Source organism: Pelophylax lessonae (assembly GCF_965119305.1).
Source record: "Pelophylax lessonae genome assembly, chromosome: 7".
In the NCBI taxonomy this organism is placed as follows: domain Eukaryota; kingdom Metazoa; phylum Chordata; class Amphibia; order Anura; family Ranidae; genus Pelophylax; species Pelophylax lessonae.
Window position 1 is genome coordinate 275,309,216 of NC_138774.1, and position 19,454 is coordinate 275,328,669.

A 19,454-nucleotide genomic window follows, 5' to 3' on the forward strand; every position below is an offset into this window, starting at 1 on the left:
CATGCAAATCTCCGGTAGATGGAATAGTTCAGAGATTCCCCTTCCACATGGTGGGTGGTAAAACCGAAAAAAATGGAGGGACATATAGCGTAATATTGCTAAAATCAATTTAATAACAATAAAGCTGATACACTTACAGACATCCGTGAAAGACAGGCATATAAGATGTAAAACAGCTGGGCTGACCAAGTCCTCTTTACATGTTTCGGCATAAATGCCTTTTTCAAAAGATAAAGTCAGCAGGTAGCCAGTGTTCATATATATATAGAGGTAGAATTAATTGGGTACACCTGTAGGAAGTAGGCGGTGGACTGCATGGAAACCGGAAGTAAAACCGGCGTGTGTTCCAAGCCTCACTATGGTATAGCGCCAAAAATGAAGTCTATTAAATCATAAGGGGAAACAGGAAGTGATGAAATGCCTGGAGGGGATGGCATTAGCCATCGTACATCCCAAGCCTCTTTATGAATTGTAAGACAGGAAGTGCTGACATCACATCCGGGAATAGGCGGAAGTGATGTCAGCGTCAAAACATCGAGGGGGGACGGCCTTTAACCATCATCAACCCCAAGCCTCCATCTGAAGTGTAAGACCGGATATGCCGACATCACATCCGGGATTGGGCGGAAGTGATGTCAGCACGGCAAGGCGAACCGCTTTACCGGAAGTTGGAGCATATCAATGCACCAGGTCAACAAAACAGAAATGGAGACAGCTCAGATTGGCTGATTCAGCGAGTAGTGAATATCGCCAATAAGAGAACAAAAAACGGGGGAGAATAAAAAGATGACGTTATAGTTAAACAGCGCCAACAAAAAAGGGGAGAGGAAAAAATCGGTTTAGTTATCTAAACCATAATATATCAACATAGTGGGCTCATTTATTGAGAAACCAGTATATTGAAAAAAACAAAAATGTCAATTGTCCACAGTTGAAGGGACATAATAACAAATTTTGTCTATATACAGTCCATAGTCTATCTCCATATTAGGTGACCCTTAATACAGGATATCTATAACAAAAAATATTTTTATTACATAACTACATGATGTATACAGCCAAAAGACAAATATAATAAAAATATTTTAAAAAATATCGTGAATAAAAATAATAAAATCACATAAAAGAACGAATGAGGATAAAGGGAACATATAGGGCTAAAAATAGCCAGAAAGGCAGATGGGAATGGGATATTTAGTACGCTAAGCTGTGTTTATAAAGGCGTTTATATCCCACTCTATATTCAACCCAAAAGGATGGTAGGACTTCAAAGTATAGATCCAGTATGTCTCTCTCCTAGAGACACCACGAATTTTTGAGCCACCCCTCCAGGGAGGTACATACTGGTCTATGACCTGAAATAAAGTGCCAGTGGGATCTTTATGGTGATAAAGAAGGTAATGTTTACCTACAGTATGCTTATCCTTGCCTGTGAGAATGCTCGTAATATGTTCATTAACACGCACATTAAAGGACCTTATAGTGCGTCCCACGTACTGCTTTTTACAGGGGCACGTTAACAAATAAACAATATGAGTAGTTATGCAAGTGGCGAAAAATTTGATATGGTGAAGACTCCCTGTGACAGAAGATTGAAAGGATGTAAATTTCCTTCTTATATCCAAACATTGGGATGTACTTAGAAATGACCCCATTTTGGGTACCGTTTTACCTGTACGACCCTCGGTCACTTTCAGAGGTGCACCTGCATTAAGAGGACAATTAGCTCCCAATGTACCGGATGAACCAATTAAACCAAAAAAATTTTTTGCTGATCTTATTGGTTTTTATCCCTGCCGGAAGTGCAGAGTGTGCGAATATAATTGTGATAAAAGAAGGAAATTTACATCCTTTCAATCTTCTGTCACAGGGAGTCTTCACCATATCAAATTTTTCGCCACTTGCATAACTACTCATATTGTTTATTTGTTAACGTGCCCCTGTAAAAAGCAGTACGTGGGACGCACTATAAGGTCCTTTAATGTGCGTGTTAATGAACATATTACGAGCATTCTCACAGGCAAGGATAAGCATACTGTAGGTAAACATTACCTTCTTTATCACCATAAAGATCCCACTGGCACTTTATTTCAGGTCATAGACCAGTATGTACCTCCCTGGAGGGGTGGCTCAAAAATTCGTGGTGTCTCTAGGAGAGAGACATACTGGATCTATACTTTGAAGTCCTACCATCCTTTTGGGTTGAATATAGAGTGGGATATAAACGCCTTTATAAACACAGCTTAGCGTACTAAATATCCCATTCCCATCTGCCTTTCTGGCTATTTTTAGCCCTATATGTTCCCTTTATCCTCATTCGTTCTTTTATGTGATTTTATTATTTTTATTCACGATATTTTTTAAAATATTTTTATTATATTTGTCTTTTGGCTGTATACATCATGTAGTTATGTAATAAAAATATTTTTTGTTATAGATATCCTGTATTAAGGGTCACCTAATATGGAGATAGACTATGGACTGTATATAGACAAAATTTGTTATTATGTCCCTTCAACTGTGGACAATTGACATTTTTGTTTTTTTCAATATACTGGTTTCTCAATAAATGAGCCCACTATGTTGATATATTATGGTTTAGATAACTAAACCGATTTTTTCCTCTCCCCTTTTTTGTTGGCGCTGTTTAACTATAACGTCATCTTTTTATTCTCCCCCGTTTTTTGTTCTCTTATTGGCGATATTCACTACTCGCTGAATCAGCCAATCTGAGCTGTCTCCATTTCTGTTTTGTTGACCTGGTGCATTGATATGCTCCAACTTCCGGTAAAGCGGTTCGCCTTGCCGTGCTGACATCACTTCCGCCCAATCCCGGATGTGATGTCGGCATATCCGGTCTTACACTTCAGATGGAGGCTTGGGGTTGATGATGGTTAAAGGCCGTCCCCCCTCGATGTTTTGACGCTGACATCACTTCCGCCTATTCCCGGATGTGATGTCAGCACTTCCTGTCTTACAATTCATAAAGAGGCTTGGGATGTACGATGGCTAATGCCATCCCCTCCAGGCATTTCATCACTTCCTGTTTCCCCTTATGATTTAATAGACTTCATTTTTGGCGCTATACCATAGTGAGGCTTGGAACACACGCCGGTTTTACTTCCGGTTTCCATGCAGTCCACCGCCTACTTCCTACAGGTGTACCCAATTAATTCTACCTCTATATATATATGAACACTGGCTACCTGCTGACTTTATCTTTTGAAAAAGGCATTTATGCCGAAACATGTAAAGAGGACTTGGTCAGCCCAGCTGTTTTACATCTTATATGCCTGTCTTTCACGGATGTCTGTAAGTGTATCAGCTTTATTGTTATTAAATTGATTTTAGCAATATTACGCTATATGTCCCTCCATTTTTTTCGGTTTTACCACCCACCATGTGGAAGGGGAATCTCTGAACTATTCCATCTACCGGAGATTTGCATGGTTGCCGTTGGAATCGGTGAAAAATCTGTGGGGACACTCCATCATTTTTAAGCCTGTTTGACTCCTACACTATATGGTGTTTTGGGGTCCCATCCATCTGGTGAGCGCAATATATTTCTACCTTCACTGGTGACGGGATTTGCTGCACTTATATATGATTTGCACCATTATATATTGGACTCTTTCTCACCATCAATTGTTTACGTTACTTGTGGAATGTTTCCTGCGATTGGACAATTTATTTTGTTGGGAATTTTTTTCTTCTAGCGCTGCACATATTTTTGTATTTATTAACTACTTTACCACCAGAGGATTTTGCTGTCTTACGTCCAGGCCACTTTTTGCGATTCGGCGCTGTGCGAATTTAACTGACAATTGCGCGGTCGTGCAACGCCGTACCCAAACGACATTTACGTCCTTTTTTCCCACAAACAGAGCTTTCTTTTGGTGGTATTTGATCACCTGTGCGATTTTTACTTTTTGCGCTATAAACAAAAAATGAGCGTAAATTTTGAAAAAATAACAATATTTTTCACATTTTTTTATATGAAATTCCCCCCCAAAAAAATTTAAAAATCTAATTTTTTTTAATTTTTGGGCAATTTGTTTTCTGCTACCTATGTTTGGTAAAAAAAAATCACAATAAGCGTATTTTGATTGGCTTGCGCAAAAGTTAATGCGTTTACTAACTACGGGAAAGATTTTTGTAATTTTTGGTGTTTTTTTTTTTAACGAGTAATGGCGGCGATCTGCGATTTTTTTTTTGCGGGACTGCGACATTGCGGTGGACAGATCGGACCCTTGACTGACATTTTTGACACTTTTGGGGATACCAGTGACATTACTGCAGTAATCAGTGCTATACATATGCACTGTTACTGTAAAAATGACACTGGTAGGGAAGGGGTTAATTTTATTGGAGAGGGAGGGGTTAATGTATGCCTGGTGCTTACTGACGTGTGTGGGGGGAGGGGACTGAGTGACACAGGGACAGATTGCAGGTTCAGCTATGCTGAACCCTGCAATCTGTCACTGTTTGTCACTTAGGAGATCCGCCTGCTTTGTTTACACAAGCGGGCGGATCTCCAAACTCGATTCCCCGACGATCGCCGACGATAGCCGCCGCTCCTCCCCTGGCCCGACTCCTGCTGTGACTGAAAACAGCGGGAGCGTGCCTCCAGCAGCGCGCGAGCGCCGCCCACAAGGGGAGGAGTCCAGCGACGTAGGTCTACGTCGCTGGACGGAATCGAGCCACTTTGCCGCAGTACAGTCAACGTGACTGGTCGGCAAGTGGTTAAAATTACAACAGCTTTAAATTGAACTGGTAGCCCCGAGAAACCTCTTACTACTGATACTTACATCAGGCTTTGTGTGAAGCAGCGGATGTGTATTTAGTAAGAGTTTCCCTGCACTTCAAGAAATGGGAACCTTTGGGGCAGATACAACCAGGGCTTTTTAACTCAGAAAATAGGCGCAAGAACTCCTCCCTTTTGAGTCACCCTTCGTCTCTGCCCCCCTACCCACCTCTGAGCACCGTCCTTGGTTCCACCCCCTACCCACCTCCCTGAACTACCCCTTTTAGAAAATACAGAAACAAGTATCATTTTGGGCTACTAAGTACATTGTATGGAATTTAATAGACCCCACCCCAGTAACAATGGACCCCCAGCAGCAAAAACCGACCCCAGCAACAATAGATGCTCAACAGAAACAATGGATCTCACAACAGACAGCATCAATAGACCCTCCAGCAGCCAGCAGTAAAAGACCTCATCCTCAACAGTAGATCCCTCCCAGCAACAATTGACCCCCCAGTAACATAAGACCCCCAGCTAGCAACACTAGGCCCCCACACAAAAATAGATCCCTACCAGCGACAATAGATCCCCCAGTAGGCAGCATCACTAGACCCTCCAGCACACCTCAGCACTTACCATAAAATACATTCAGTGCTGGAGGTGCTGGAACTGCGTTCCTCCACATTCCCGCTGAAAAAAGCCCTGGATACAACCAACTAATCCGCTGTTGGTCCCCCCTCTAAATGATGTTTGAATGGTATGGTATCTCAACCATGCCACCAGCCATATCTTTATTAGAACGGGCTTAGGGGAGGTCTTACCCTGCTTACATTGCTAACAGATTTGCAAGATTTGCCAGATTACCTATAAAGGGTGAAGGAGAGCTTTCAGAAAGCTTTGTTGAAACATTTTGTAAATGTTGAACACAGATCCTAATGGGGGTGCTGATTGCCACTTTAAACAAGCTGCTAGCAGGCTTCAGAACTTCTTGAAGCTTGCTAGAAGCTTGCTTTAGATGGCAATCTTCACTCCCATTAGGATCTGCCCAAAACCCCAAATCAGGGATTTAATTCACAGTTTTGACTGGAGTGGTATCACAATTTAATTACTTAACAAGATATCTGACTGTTTCTCTGCAATTCTGCAACTACTGGCCTAGGCCCTTCCAAAGCCTCAGGCCTGCTGCTAGACACCCCCCCCCCCCCCTCACAGTTAAATTATAAAACCTTGGATTGATAGAATGAAGTCTGATAAAGGTGGCTAAAAGATTTTGTGTAGAAAATAAAGAAACAACACATCCCCTGACTCCCCTGTACCTAGAACGCCTTCCAAGCAGCGGATATGCACTGCAAAAGCCTCTTGCAGATGAGGGGTCCCTATTACACAATGTATGCACAGAATTTTTTTTTTAGCCCATTTTTAAAACCCAACTCCATCCAATACGTTTTGAGTCTAGACCCCATGGGGAAAGAGTTCCCATTTCAGGGGAGGGATATTTGTTGTCACTTCTTGCCCCAGAGAACCCTATACCAGAATTTGAGGAACGTTTATCACTTGGTCAGGAAGGCACAGTCCGGAAAAAAAAACATTGTCCCAAGTTGTAATTTTTTCCTCAATCTACTAAATATATCTTTTTTTTTTTTGTCTGCGTCTCTCCGCACTTCCTGCCCTAAAGGCTGAGCTCAGGCGTGTTAAGACCCCAGTCCACAACCACCTAAGCCCTGTCACAAAGCTGTCACCTATACTGGGACAATCATCTGTGGTCAGGACATTTCCTGCCCCTCAGCTGCACATAAAAAAGAGAGTAAAGGGGAATGCCTTGGTTGCTTATGCTTGGCTCAGTACAGCGACAGCCAAGCTGGGCTTGTTTAGATGGGTTTGGACTAGGATCCCAACATGCCCGAGGTCATCGATAGTGGTGAGGGTATATGTCTCCATCAGGAGAAAACAAACAGCAGTAAAATTTGATAGAAACTCTAAAACTGGCCTTTGCGCTGAATAATAAAAATCAAAAAGGTTTCTCCATCCTCTCTAAACAGCATGGGTGGACAGATCTCTCCCGCCAGCTAATGTATTTTGATAGCCAGTACCTCTGAATGTCAGAATACCTGAATAGTGTGTAAGGGTAGGCGGGTGATAGTTCTTTGTTACGTCCTCCAAGTTTACCTCCTTGTTGGGCACCAAGCAAGGGTCACATGAGAGGCCTACCCCAGGGTGGGTTCTTCTGGGCTATGCTGGGCACCTTGTACAGGGTCACTTTTCTACACATGGGGTACCTTTTGATTTTTGCTGCCTTTACCCATGCCCTGGGACAAGGCTGAGGGTGCCAAGGGTCACATGAGAGGCCTACCCCAGGGTGGGTTCTTCTGGGCTATGCTGGGCACCTTGTACAGGGTCACTTTACTACACATGGGGGACCTTTTGATTTTTGTCGCCTTTACCCATGCCCTGGGACAAGGCTGAGGGTGCCAAGGGTCACATGAGAGGCCTACCCCAGGGTGGGTTCTTCTGGGCTATGCTGGGCACCTTGTACAGGGTCACTTTACTACACATGGGGGACCTTTTGATTTTTGCCGCCTTTACCCATGCCCTGGGACAAGGCTGAGGGTGCCAAGGGTCACATGAGAGGCCTACCCCAGGGTGGGTTCTTCTGGGCTATGCTGGGCACCTTGTACAGGGTCACTTTACTACATATGGGGGACCTTTTGATTTTTGCCGCCTTTACCCATGCCCTGGGACAAGGCTGAGGGTGCCAAGGGTCACATGAGAGGCCTACCCCAGGGTGGGTTCTTCTGGGCTATGCTGGGCACCTTGTACAGGGTCACTTTACTACACATGGGGGACCTTTTGATTTTTGTCGCCTTTACCCATGCCCTGGGACAAGGCTGAGGGTGCCAAGGGTCACATGAGAGGCCTACCCCAGGGTGGGTTCTTCTGGGCTATGCTGGGCACCTTGTACAGGGTCACTTTACTACATATGGGGGACCTTTTGATTTTTGCCGCCTTTACCCATGCCCTGGGACAAGGCTGAGGGTGCCAAGGGTCACATGAGAGGCCTACCCCAGGGTGGGTTCTTCTGGGCTATGCTGGGCACCTTGTACAGGGTCACTTTACTACACATGGGGGACCTTTTGATTTTTGTCGCCTTTACCCATGCCCTGGGACAAGGCTGAGGGTGCCAAGGGTCACATGAGAGGCCTACCCCAGGGTGGGTTCTTCTGGGCTATGCTGGGCACCTTGTACAGGGTCACTTTTCTACACATGGGGTACCTTTTGATTTTTGCCGTCTTTACCCATGACCTGGGACAAGGCTGGGGGTGCCGTGGGGGAATACTCGACCTTAAAGCAGACTTCTACTGTTAGAGATGAACATACACTATCTACACTCGCACTGCAACTGTTCTCCAGTTTACTCTTGGTTCCCCATGACAGTGTACACCTCTGTAAACCGCATTTAGAAGGACATGCTGAGCTCTGTCAAGCATTTTCCACTACTACTCCCCAGTAGTGTGGGCCCCGCTGTGCACTTAACTCTTGAACCACAGTTCCTCTGTATAGGATGGGAACCTCTGTGGCGTGAATCCACTCCCGCTGCTCTGGGGGACAGACTGCTGATGTAAGTTGTTCCGACAACTTCTCCCTCGCTGCTAGAGGCCGTTCCACCTCTACCAGGTACATGCTATTGACAAGCTTCTGTAAAACTTTTCTTACCCTAGGTAACCACTTGGGTCCTCATACCCCAATGTATTAAAACCCACTCAGTAAACTATGTGTGTGTCGGTTACTTGCAATACACCTATTTAGTAACTTCAGACCAGTCAAGGACAACATTTCATTATTTTACTTAGGAGAAGTGCAAAACGAACATTCCAAAGTCTAACATACAAGTGCAAGGTTTTTCCTACATCCCTACTCCTAACTACAGGCTTGTGATGCCTCGGAATACCTGCAAAGGTGAAGTCCAAGCATTTACAGTCCTTTAGAGGCACTCTCATGCAGATGTAAGTCCTTCAGAAGCATGCTCCAAAGCTGGTGTCTTTGGGGCAAGCCCCAGGTTCAGATGGCTTTACATCCCAATGCTGATAGGTAACCTCCTGCTCCTCACGGGTCTCATTCTTCATGCCTCTCTCACTTACGGCCCCCGATTACAGCAATCTCTCTTCTTTGGCCTCTCCACGGGGTAACTCCCTGAATGCAACTCCATCACTGGACCACTATCCCATATTTATATACCACAGGATTTGTGGGCCTGACTAATAACTAAAAACCTTCCAAAATACCAAAGAACTGGGGAAAATTAATAACTCCTACCCTCCCGGCTGAGACAGCACCTATCTGGCTCTTTCAAAACCTGCTTACGCATCTAATTGGATATAGGCAAGTTTTGGCTGACAACATTCTATCCAACTCCTCGAATTCAAACTCCTTCGAAAGGTGGATTTTGAAGAACAACTATTCTCACCTGTCTACACTTCTGCGAGATCCATGCTGTGTAGTCAATACGGAACCATAGCTGCAAACTCCCTGGCTGGAGTCTTGCTCCTTCTACACTTGAAGAAAAAAATCACATTAATTTGTATGGAGAGGTTGTCTGTTATGGACCCCAACAGTAGATGGTCCCTAATAAGAATAAATTAGATTTTCTCTGCTCGTGTGCAGCACAGCGGCTTAGTAGTTAGCAGTTCCACCTAGCAGCACTTGGGTTGTTGGCTCAAATTCCAACCATGGTATTATCTGCCTGAAGATGGCATGTTCTAAATGTGCCTGCCTGGGTTTCCTCTGGGTAGTCTGGTTTCCTCCCACACTCCAAAGACCTGCTGGTAGGTTAATTGTCTCCTGTCTACATTGGCCCTAGAATGTGTATGTATGAATGTGAGTTAGAGACTTTAGATTTTTGAAGGCAGGGGCTGATGTAAATGTACAATATGTATGTAAAGCACTGCATAAATTGATAGCGCTACATAAGTACCTGTGATAAATAAAAAGTGAGACACCAGCTGGAGAGTGTGGAAAATATACCGTATATACTCGAGTATAAGCCGAGTTTTTCAGCATGTTTTTTCATGCTGAAAAAGCCCCCCTCGGCTTATACTCAAGTCTCTGTCTTTCTAAAAATGGCGCCGCTGACGTCCCCGCGCATGCGCCGCATGCCTGGGAATAGCCGAACGTGTACGGGCTTTCCCGAGCATCGGTGGCGCATTCGCGGTGATGTATTGGCGCCGGGCGGTGTGATTTTTAAATCGATGGTGCCTCACCGACAGGTAAGTGGGACTCCTCCGCAGCCCCTGCATTTCCTCATGCAGTGCTGCGGGCATGGTACAGGACATTCTCCTGTACCATGCCCGCAGCACTGCATCTCCTGTGCCATGCCTGTACATACTGTGCCATGCCTGTACATACTGTGCCATGCCTATACCTACTGTGCCATGCCTGTACATACTGTGCCATGCCTGTACCATCACCTGTGCTATGCCTATACCATCACCTGTGCCATGACCTGTGCCATGCCTATACCATCACCTGTGCCATGCCTATACCATGACCTGTGCCATGCCTGTACCATGACCTGTGCCATGCCTATACCATCACCTGTGCCATGCCTATACCATCATCTGTGCCATGCCTGTACCATGACCTGTGCCATGCCTGTACCATCACCTGTGCCATGCCTATACCATCACCTGTGCCATGCCTATACCATCACCTGTGCCATGCCTATACCATCATCTGTGCCATGCCTGTACCATGACCTGTGCCATGCCTGTCCCATCACCTGTGCCATGACCTGTGCCATGCCCTTACCATGACCTGTGCCATGCCTATACCATGACCTGTGCCATGCCTATACCATGACCTGCACCATCTCCTGTACCATGCCCGCAGCCCCTGTTTTGTGTCTCGTGGTGGTCCAGTTGGGTCCAGTAGCTGCTGCATTTCCCACGCTAGGCTTATACTCGAGTCAATACGTTTTCCCACTTTTTTGTGGTAAAATTAGGGGCCTCGGCTTATATTCGGGTCGACCTATACTCGAGTATATACGGTAACACCTTTTTTTTTTGGGGGGGGGGGGGGGTTATACAAAAGTATAATTAAACATGATAAACAAAAGGATATGAGAGGGAAGGGACCATCTCAGAATGGTTGCAAACGCCAGGCTCACTTGGTAATTGGTGCATGAAAAAATACTTTATTAAGGTGGTGGAAGTACAGATATACAAAAACAGTACAGAGAAATGGGATAAAATTGCTATGTACACTAGCATATGTCATCCATTGTTAGAACAAGACCCTGAGGACCTGTGTGGGTAGAATAGCTGTGAAGCAGCACTACCCTTGCCAATGCCCAACCCACCCTGCAGCCCCTGTGGACACTGATGCATAAGGTAGGGAGTGTATACTTGAAACATGACTGGGTACCAGTGCACAAAGCAAGGTTCATAAAGATATGAATGAGCGAGTTTGGGGTGGAGGAACTTGAATGACCTGCACGGGAGTCCTGACCTCAACTCCATAGAACACCTTTGGGATGAATTAGAGTGCAGACTACCTACAAACCATCTCTCCAACATCAGAGCCTAACCTCACTAATGCACTTTGGGAAGAATGGACAAACATTCCCATAGACACACTCCTAAACCTTGTGGACAGCCTTCCCAGAAGAGTTGAAGCTGTTATGGCTGCAAAGGGTGGGCCAACTAAATGTTGAACCCTACAGCCTGACCTGACTGACAGACAGACCCTAAAGACTGGGATGCCATTAAAGTTCATGTGAGTGTAAAGGCAGGTGTCCCAATACTTTTGACAATATAGTGTATTTTAGTAATTGACAACATAAATATATATATATATATATTACATACATAGTTGTTAAGGTTGAATAAAGACACCAGTCCATCCAATTCAACCTGTGGTGTGTGTGTGAGTTTATATCAATATTAAATTCCATATCCCTGTATGTTGCGAATGTTAAGATGCCCATCTAAACTTTTTTTGAAACTAGTGACACTCCTTGCTGATACCAATGCTTGTGAAAATAGTTCCAAATCCTCACTGCTCTGACAGTGAAGAACCCTCTACGCAGTTTAAGGTTAAACCACTTCTCCGGTATCATTGAATGGCCACATGTCTTTTCAAACTCCCTCCCACTGAAAACTTTCTTCCCTATGCTCGGGCCACCAGTTTGGTATTTGTACATTGATATCATATCTCCTCCCTCTCAAGCGTCTCTTCTCCAGAGAGAACATGTTTAATGCTTGTAGTCTTTCCCCATAACTGAGGTCCTTCGGTCCCTTTATTAGCTTTGTTGCCCTTCTCTGGACTCTCTCCAGTTCCAGCACATTCTTCCTGAGGACCGGTGCCCAGACAGCATACTCCAGATGTGGCCACACCAGGGTCTTGTAAAGTGGCAATTATAGTTTTATCTCTGGAACGAATCCCCTGTTTTTGTTCTTTTAATTTGTTAATAAAGATGTATTTTTTAACAAAGGTGTAAATACTTTTGCACATCCCTTCATTTAGTGCCAATACAGTGCCGCCTTTTTTCCTTTTGGTTTTTTGAATATAATTATATTGGGACGACGGCACACTTATCACGGTATATTTTTCTGCCCCTTTTTTTATACATGCCAATATTCTGTTGGCTTTGCTTGCAGCAGCTTGGCATTGCATGCCATTGCTGAGCTTGTTGTCTACTAGGACCCACCGATCCTTTTCCATCTTAGAATCCCCCAAAGGTTCTCCCCAGGGCCGGCCTTTGGGGTGTGCGAGCTGTGCGGCCGCACAGGGTGCCATGGGCAAAAGGGGCGCCGTGCGGCCATCATCAGCTCGCAGATGAGCAGGCCGCTCAGCGGGAGGTAAGCAGCGACCACGGCCTGGAGGTTCAGTGTGGGGGTCTCTGATGTAAGGGGGGCTCTGTGTGGGGGGTCTCTGATGTAAGGGGAGCTCTGTGTGGGGGTCTCTGATGTAAGAGGGGCTCTGTGTGGGGGGGTCTCTGATGTAAGGGGAGCTCTGTGTGGGGGTCTCTGATGTAAGAGGGGCTCTGTGTGGGGGGGGGTCTCTGATGTAAGGGGGGCTCTGTGGGGGGAGTCTCTGATGTAACGGGGGGCTCTGTGGGGGTCTCTAATGTAAGGGGGTCTTTGATGTAAGGGGGGCTCTGTAAGGGGTCTCTAATGTAAGCGGGGCTAAGTTATTAGTGATCATAAAAAGAAAAGTCAAATAAAGTGCAAAAAAGTGCAAGAAAATGTGCGGGGGGGGGGGGTGTCACGCGCACGGTGGGGGGGGGGGCGCCACAGGATTAGCTCGCACAGGGCGCCTGAACACCTAAGGCCGGCCCTGGTTCTCCCCCTAGCGAGTAACTTGCTTTCGTATTTTTAACCCCCAAATGTATTGCTTTACATTTATATATATATGATAAATACGCAACTATGGTCCTATATCATTTTGGCAATGGACACAAATTTTCACAAACTGCTTATATAAAGTCGCACTGCGCAGTATGTTCTGGGTGGTGTAAAGTGTTCTGACTACCTGTAGAGGGCATCAGTGTTCAGCTGTTGTGCCATCCCATTAGATAAAGCAAGCTCTGGATTTTTACAGAACATTGACAGCCTGACAGTATATTTAACGAGAGAAGTCACATGACTACAATTTGCGCTAATTAAATGCAGCATTGCACAGGGACAGGCCAAGATAGGCTCCCAGGATAGCAGTGAAAGTTATTTTGGAAGCATTTTGTTTGTCTTTTTGTATATTTCGCCCTGTGTTATTGGTTGCATTTACTGTGCTAATAGACTTTCTTTTTTTTTTTTTCTTGTTACCGTTAATTCTAATTGCTCATTTAGAACAGCTGCTAAGCTAAAGACGGATTTTGTAACTGGGGTTTCACAGCCCAATATATGGAAATACGGTAGAATCTGTGTCATCTATAAATATCAGAGCATTATAAAAATATCTGTTATCAATTTAGGATCTCTATTTGATTACATTTTCACTAGCAACGCTCAATAAGTTTAACTCAAAGGCTTATTTTCAGTTGGTATCCAAGTGTTGTGGCATTTGAAATTGAGTGTATTGCATGTTAATGAGTGTGTTTTTATGCATGGCGATTTGGCATCTACATTCACCTGTCTGACTGTCCTATGAGGCTGCATGACTCCTGACCCTCTGTCTGGACAGTGCTGATTGGCCCTGTGCTGATCACATGCACCCTCCCTAGAAAACAAAAAAAAAAACATTTCTAGCAATAAACACCAAACTGAGCATGTGCAGAGTGCCTCCTAGGGCTCTGTACTATCAGGAGATGGATTGGGGACAGTACAAGAAGGGAAGGATCAGAGAGGACAGGATCAAACAGTCTTTTTACACAATACGGAGAATTAACCCCTAAGGTTCCACAGTGGGAATAACAAGCATGCTTTACTGCATATACTGACTGTTTTTACCGGCGTGGGTATATCTATACAGTATTTCCCAAAAGTGAGTACACCCTTCACATTTTTGTAAATATTTTATTCTATCTTTTCATGTGACAACACTGAAGAAATGACACTTTGCTACAATGTAAAGTAGTGAGTGTACAGCTTGTATAACAGTGTGAATTTTCTGTCCCCTCAAAATAACTCAACACACAGCCATTTTTTCATAATTTTCATAATTTTAGGTCAATCTGCATTCTGCTACATATTTTTTGGTAAAAAAAAAATCCCAATAAGTGTATATTGATTGGTTTGCGGAAAAGTTATCTACTAGGGGAAAGATTTATGTCATTTTTATTCTTTTTTTTTTTTTTACTAGTAATGGCGGCGATCTGCGATTTTTAGCAGGACTGAGACATTGCGGCGGACAGATCGGACCCTTGACTGACATTTTTGACACTTTTGGGGGGACCAGTGACATTACTACAGTAATCAGTGCTAAAAATATGCATTGTTACTGTAATAATGACACTGGCAGGGAAGGGGTTACCTTAGGGGTGATCAAAGGGTTAAATGTGTCCCTAGGTGTGCTTTCTAACTGTGTGGGGGTTGTATTTACTGGATGAACACAGAGACTTGTGTTCCTAAATAGAAGGAACAGAGGATCCCTGTGTCCATCACTGACAGAACAGGGGTGTGCCATGTTTACAAGGGCACACCGCCTTTTCTGTCTCTCTGGCACTAATCAAAGGGTCAAATGTGTCCCTAGGGGGTGCTTTCTAACTGTATGTGGGTTGTCTTCACTGGATGAGCACAGAGACTTGTGTTCCTAAATAGAAGGAACAGAGGATCCCTGTGTCCATCACTGACAGAACAGCGGTCTGCCATTTTTACAAGGGCACACCGCCTTTTCTGTCTCTCTGGCACTAATCAAAGGGTTAAATGTGTCCCTAGGGGGTGCTTTCTAACTGTATGTGGGTTGTCTTCACTGGATGAGCACAGAGACTTGTGTTCCTAAATAGAAGGAACAGAGGATCCCTGTGTCCATCACTGACAGAACAGCGGTGTGCCGTTTTTACAAGGGCACACCGCCTTTTCTGTCTCTCTGGCACTAATCAAAGGGTTAAATGTGTCCCTAGGGGGTGTTTTCTAACTTTGAGGGGGATTTACCTACTGGATGAACACAGAGGATCCCTGTGTTCATCACTGACAGACACTGTCTCAATGGGGAGTGAGCGCGGATGCCCGGCAGACTTTGCGTCCACCAGACCCCCTGATAGGCTCCCCCTCTAGCCAATCGGCACGTGCTCACTCCTCCGGGTGCCCCCACTAACTGCTACATGAAACGACGTACAGGTACGTCGTTTCATGGAACAGAGCCGACCCGCTGCAGTATAAGTACGACGGCTGGTCGGCAAGTGGTTAAAAAGAACACAGCTTTCCGTAATTACATATAGAGCCATCTAAAAAGAAGGAATGCCGGACATTTCATCTGACGTGCAGATGCTTTGGGGTCCCCCAGTTGGCTCTTTGGTCAAAGCTGAAAAACAATGACCTCTCCAGGGACAACTTTTTCAGAGACTTTGGAAAATGAACAAATGTTTTCAAAGTCCAGCTCATGCAAAAAAAAAAAAAAGCTATATATATTACTGTATATTGTCAAAAGTATTGGGACACACATGAGCTTTAATGGCATCCCAGTCTTAGTCCGTAGGGTTCAATATTGAGTTGGCCCACCCATTGCAGCTATAACAGCTTCAACTCTTCTGGGAAGGCTGTCCACAAGGTTTAGGAGTGTGTCTATGGGAATGTTTGACCATTGTTTCAGAAGTGCATTTGTAAGGTCAGTCACTGATGTTGGACGAGAAGGCCTTACTCGCAGTCTCCTCTGTAATTCATCCCAAAGGTGTTCTATCAGGATGAGGTCAGGACCCTGGGCAGGACAGTCAAGTTCCTCCACTCCAAACTTGCTCATCCATGTCTTTATAGACCTTGATTTGTGCACTAATGTGCAGCCATGTTAGATGAGGAAGGGGCCATCCCCAAACTGTTCCCATAAAGTTGGGAGCATGAAATTGTCCAAAATGTCTAGGTATGCCTTAAGAGTTCCCTTCACAAGGGGCCAAGTCCAACCCCTGAAAAACAACCCCACACCATAATCCCCCTCCACCAAATGATTTGGACCAGTGCACAAAGCAAGGTCCATAAAGACATGAATGAGCGAGTTACTCAACCCAATTGGGTTGAGGTGCAGGCCAGTCAAGTTCCTCCACCCCAAACTTGCTCATCCATGTCTTTATGGACCTTGCTTTGTGCACTAGTCCAAATCATTTGGTGGAGGGAGGATTATGGTGTGGGGTTGTTTTTCAGGGGTTGGTTTGCCTCTTAGTTCCGGTGAAGGTGTCAGCATACCAAGACATTTTGGACAATTTCATGCTCCCAACTTTATGGGAACAGTTTGGGGATGGCGCCTTCCTGTTCCAACATGACTGTGTACCAGTGCACAAAGCAAGGTCCATAGAGACATGGGTGAGCGAGCTTGGGGTGGAGGAACTTGACTGTCCTGCACAGAGTCCTGACCTCAACCCAATAGAACACCTTTGGGATGAATTAGAGCAGAGACTGTGAGCATTCACATCTGTGTGTTGTGGTACGCTATAGCACAAATGCATTTGTTTTTTATTGTACGTGTGCACTAGGGTGCCGTTAAATATGGATGGCAACACACTGCAATACAGTTTTAATGTGTGACATCTCAAGTACAAAGGCATGAATCCAGCCTTAATGTTCCAAATGCCAATAAGACAGAATAGAAAATAATCACCAATCAACATCTTGCCTAGTTAGAAATGCGCAGACTGATATGTTTGAAGTTCACACGCAATCACCCAAAGAGTTAAGCCCCGTACACACGATAAGAAATTCGGAAGGGAAAATTCGTCCGACGACCGATCTGCCGATTTTCGGATTGTTAGTACGGTGCTTTCGACAGCCGACTCCGACTTTTCGGCTTGCAAAATCCTGATGTGCAGGCTATACAATTTTTGTTGTCCGTAATACAACGTCCGATTTTCGTCTCATTAGTACCGATTTCGACGGAAAAAAATCTTAAGAGCAAGACTAGGCATGCTCAGAGATGAAAGAACGCATACAAAGCAATCCAACACATGACATCACTTCTGAAGTAGAATTCTGTCATACGGGAAAATTCGTATGAAAAAAACCTCTTCACTTTCCACATCAGACTAGCATGCCACAAAAAACGGACGACAGATCGTTCGATAATCTGATCGCGTGTACGGGGTTTTACGCTTTCCACATCAGACTAGCATGCCACAAAAAACGGACGACCGGTCGGCGGAAATTCGTAGCGTGTGTACGGGGCTTTAGGCAACTAATATAGATAATAACACTACAGGCAGTTGATCCAAGGAATATCTGATTGCCTGTTTTTGCTTTTATTATGGTCTCCTCTGGATCAACTGTGGGTATAAGATTGTCTATATAGAGCAGGGGTGGGGAACCTACGTTTCGGGGGCCGTATGCGGCCCCCGAAGTCATCTGGTCCGGCCCCCCATGCAGCTGAGTCTGTGTCTCTCAGCTGATCTGTCAGAATGGAGCCAATGCTTCCTATATAGTTCCTGCTCCATTATTACAGTCTGAGTGAGTCACAGGCGGAGTGATATCAAATGCACTCCGCCTGTGACTAATACAGGAAACATCACCTCTTCCTCCAGCGTGGCGCTGCTACACTTCTCCTAGCCAGCAGTATCAGCCAGAACCAGCAGTACACACAGCAGAACCAGCAGTACCAGCCAGAGTCAGCAGTACCTACAACAGTACCAGCCAGCAGTACCTACAGCACAGTACCAGCCAGCAGTACATGCCAGCAGTACCAGCCTGAGCCAGCAGTACCCACAGCAGTACCCGCCTGAGCCAGCAGTACCCACAGCACAGTACCAGCCATCAGTACCAGCCTGAGCCAGCAGTACCCATAGCAGTACCTACAGCATAGTACCAGCCTGAGTCAGCAGTACCAGCCAGCAGTACCCCCAGCAGTATCAGCCTGAGCCAGCAGCACTCGCAGGCGCAGCAGAGTACAAGCCAGCAGTACCAGCTTGAGCCAGCAGTACCCACCAGCAGTACCTGCCAGCAGTTCTTTTCAAAACTTACCACCACAAAAAAGTCGACTGCGCTCCAGACTGACCGACGCAAACCTGGGAAACCTGTTGCGAGTAGCAACATCATCAATACCAGCTAACCTCACACTCATCACCAAAGAGAAGCAGTTGCAGCCATCACATTAGGGGTGAGTTAATTAAATGTTTGACCAAATATAACAGGCTAATTTTTAAGGTGATAATTTTGTACGGCCCCCGAATGGTTTTATAAATACCCAAATGGCCCTTGGCAGAAAAATGGTTCCCCACCCCTGATATAGAGGATTTCTCCTTATTTATTTATTTAATCTATTGATTTATCTAAATGGACTTTCATCTTTTTCGACCTAACTGTGTATGTAATAAACAAGAGAGAACTTGCCAGAAAAGGGGGTGAAGATCTAACAGAACATGCAGATTGTGAAGATCGAGGATAGATGGTTAGGGCAGCATTCACAAGATGGATGACCTTACACCAAATCAGATCTGTCACCATGACAAGTCACTTGTATAACAATTCATCAATAGTCGTTTGCTCAAGGAAGGGTTTCAAATTCCCAGTACAGTGTTATCCATTGACATGACCCCTGCAGAGAATATTTGATCTCTTGTAGCATACAGGGGAGGATTGCACCGTAGAGTAGTGAAGACTAGAGCATTGTTCCAAGTTCTGCTTTCCTTTGGGTCAAGCTCATTGAACTGCATGTGTAAAGAAAAGTAAGAGAAAGGGGGGATCTGTCAGCGATTTCAGAACGCTATCCATCATCTGTTATTGGAGCTATGCTTTTGGAACCTTAAGTATAAGACATGTTAGGCCAGGATGGATGTCTACTCTTGCCTCCTTAGTTCAGTCATCTTGCCACCCCAATTTACTGGATAGCCTCACTCTAACAAGACTTGATATTATAGGGCTGAGGCTGAGCAAATAAAAGACGGTTTGCCCAGTCTGGATCTGTACACCTAAAACCAGTGACTAGAACTGCAGGGAAAACCATCTCCCCACTCTGTTAGTTCTCGATACAGTCTCAGACTGAGTGAACTCCAAGAACACAAGACCCTACTCCACTACTACAATACCCTACTCCACCAACACAATACCCTACTCCACCAATGCAATACCCTACTCCACCAACA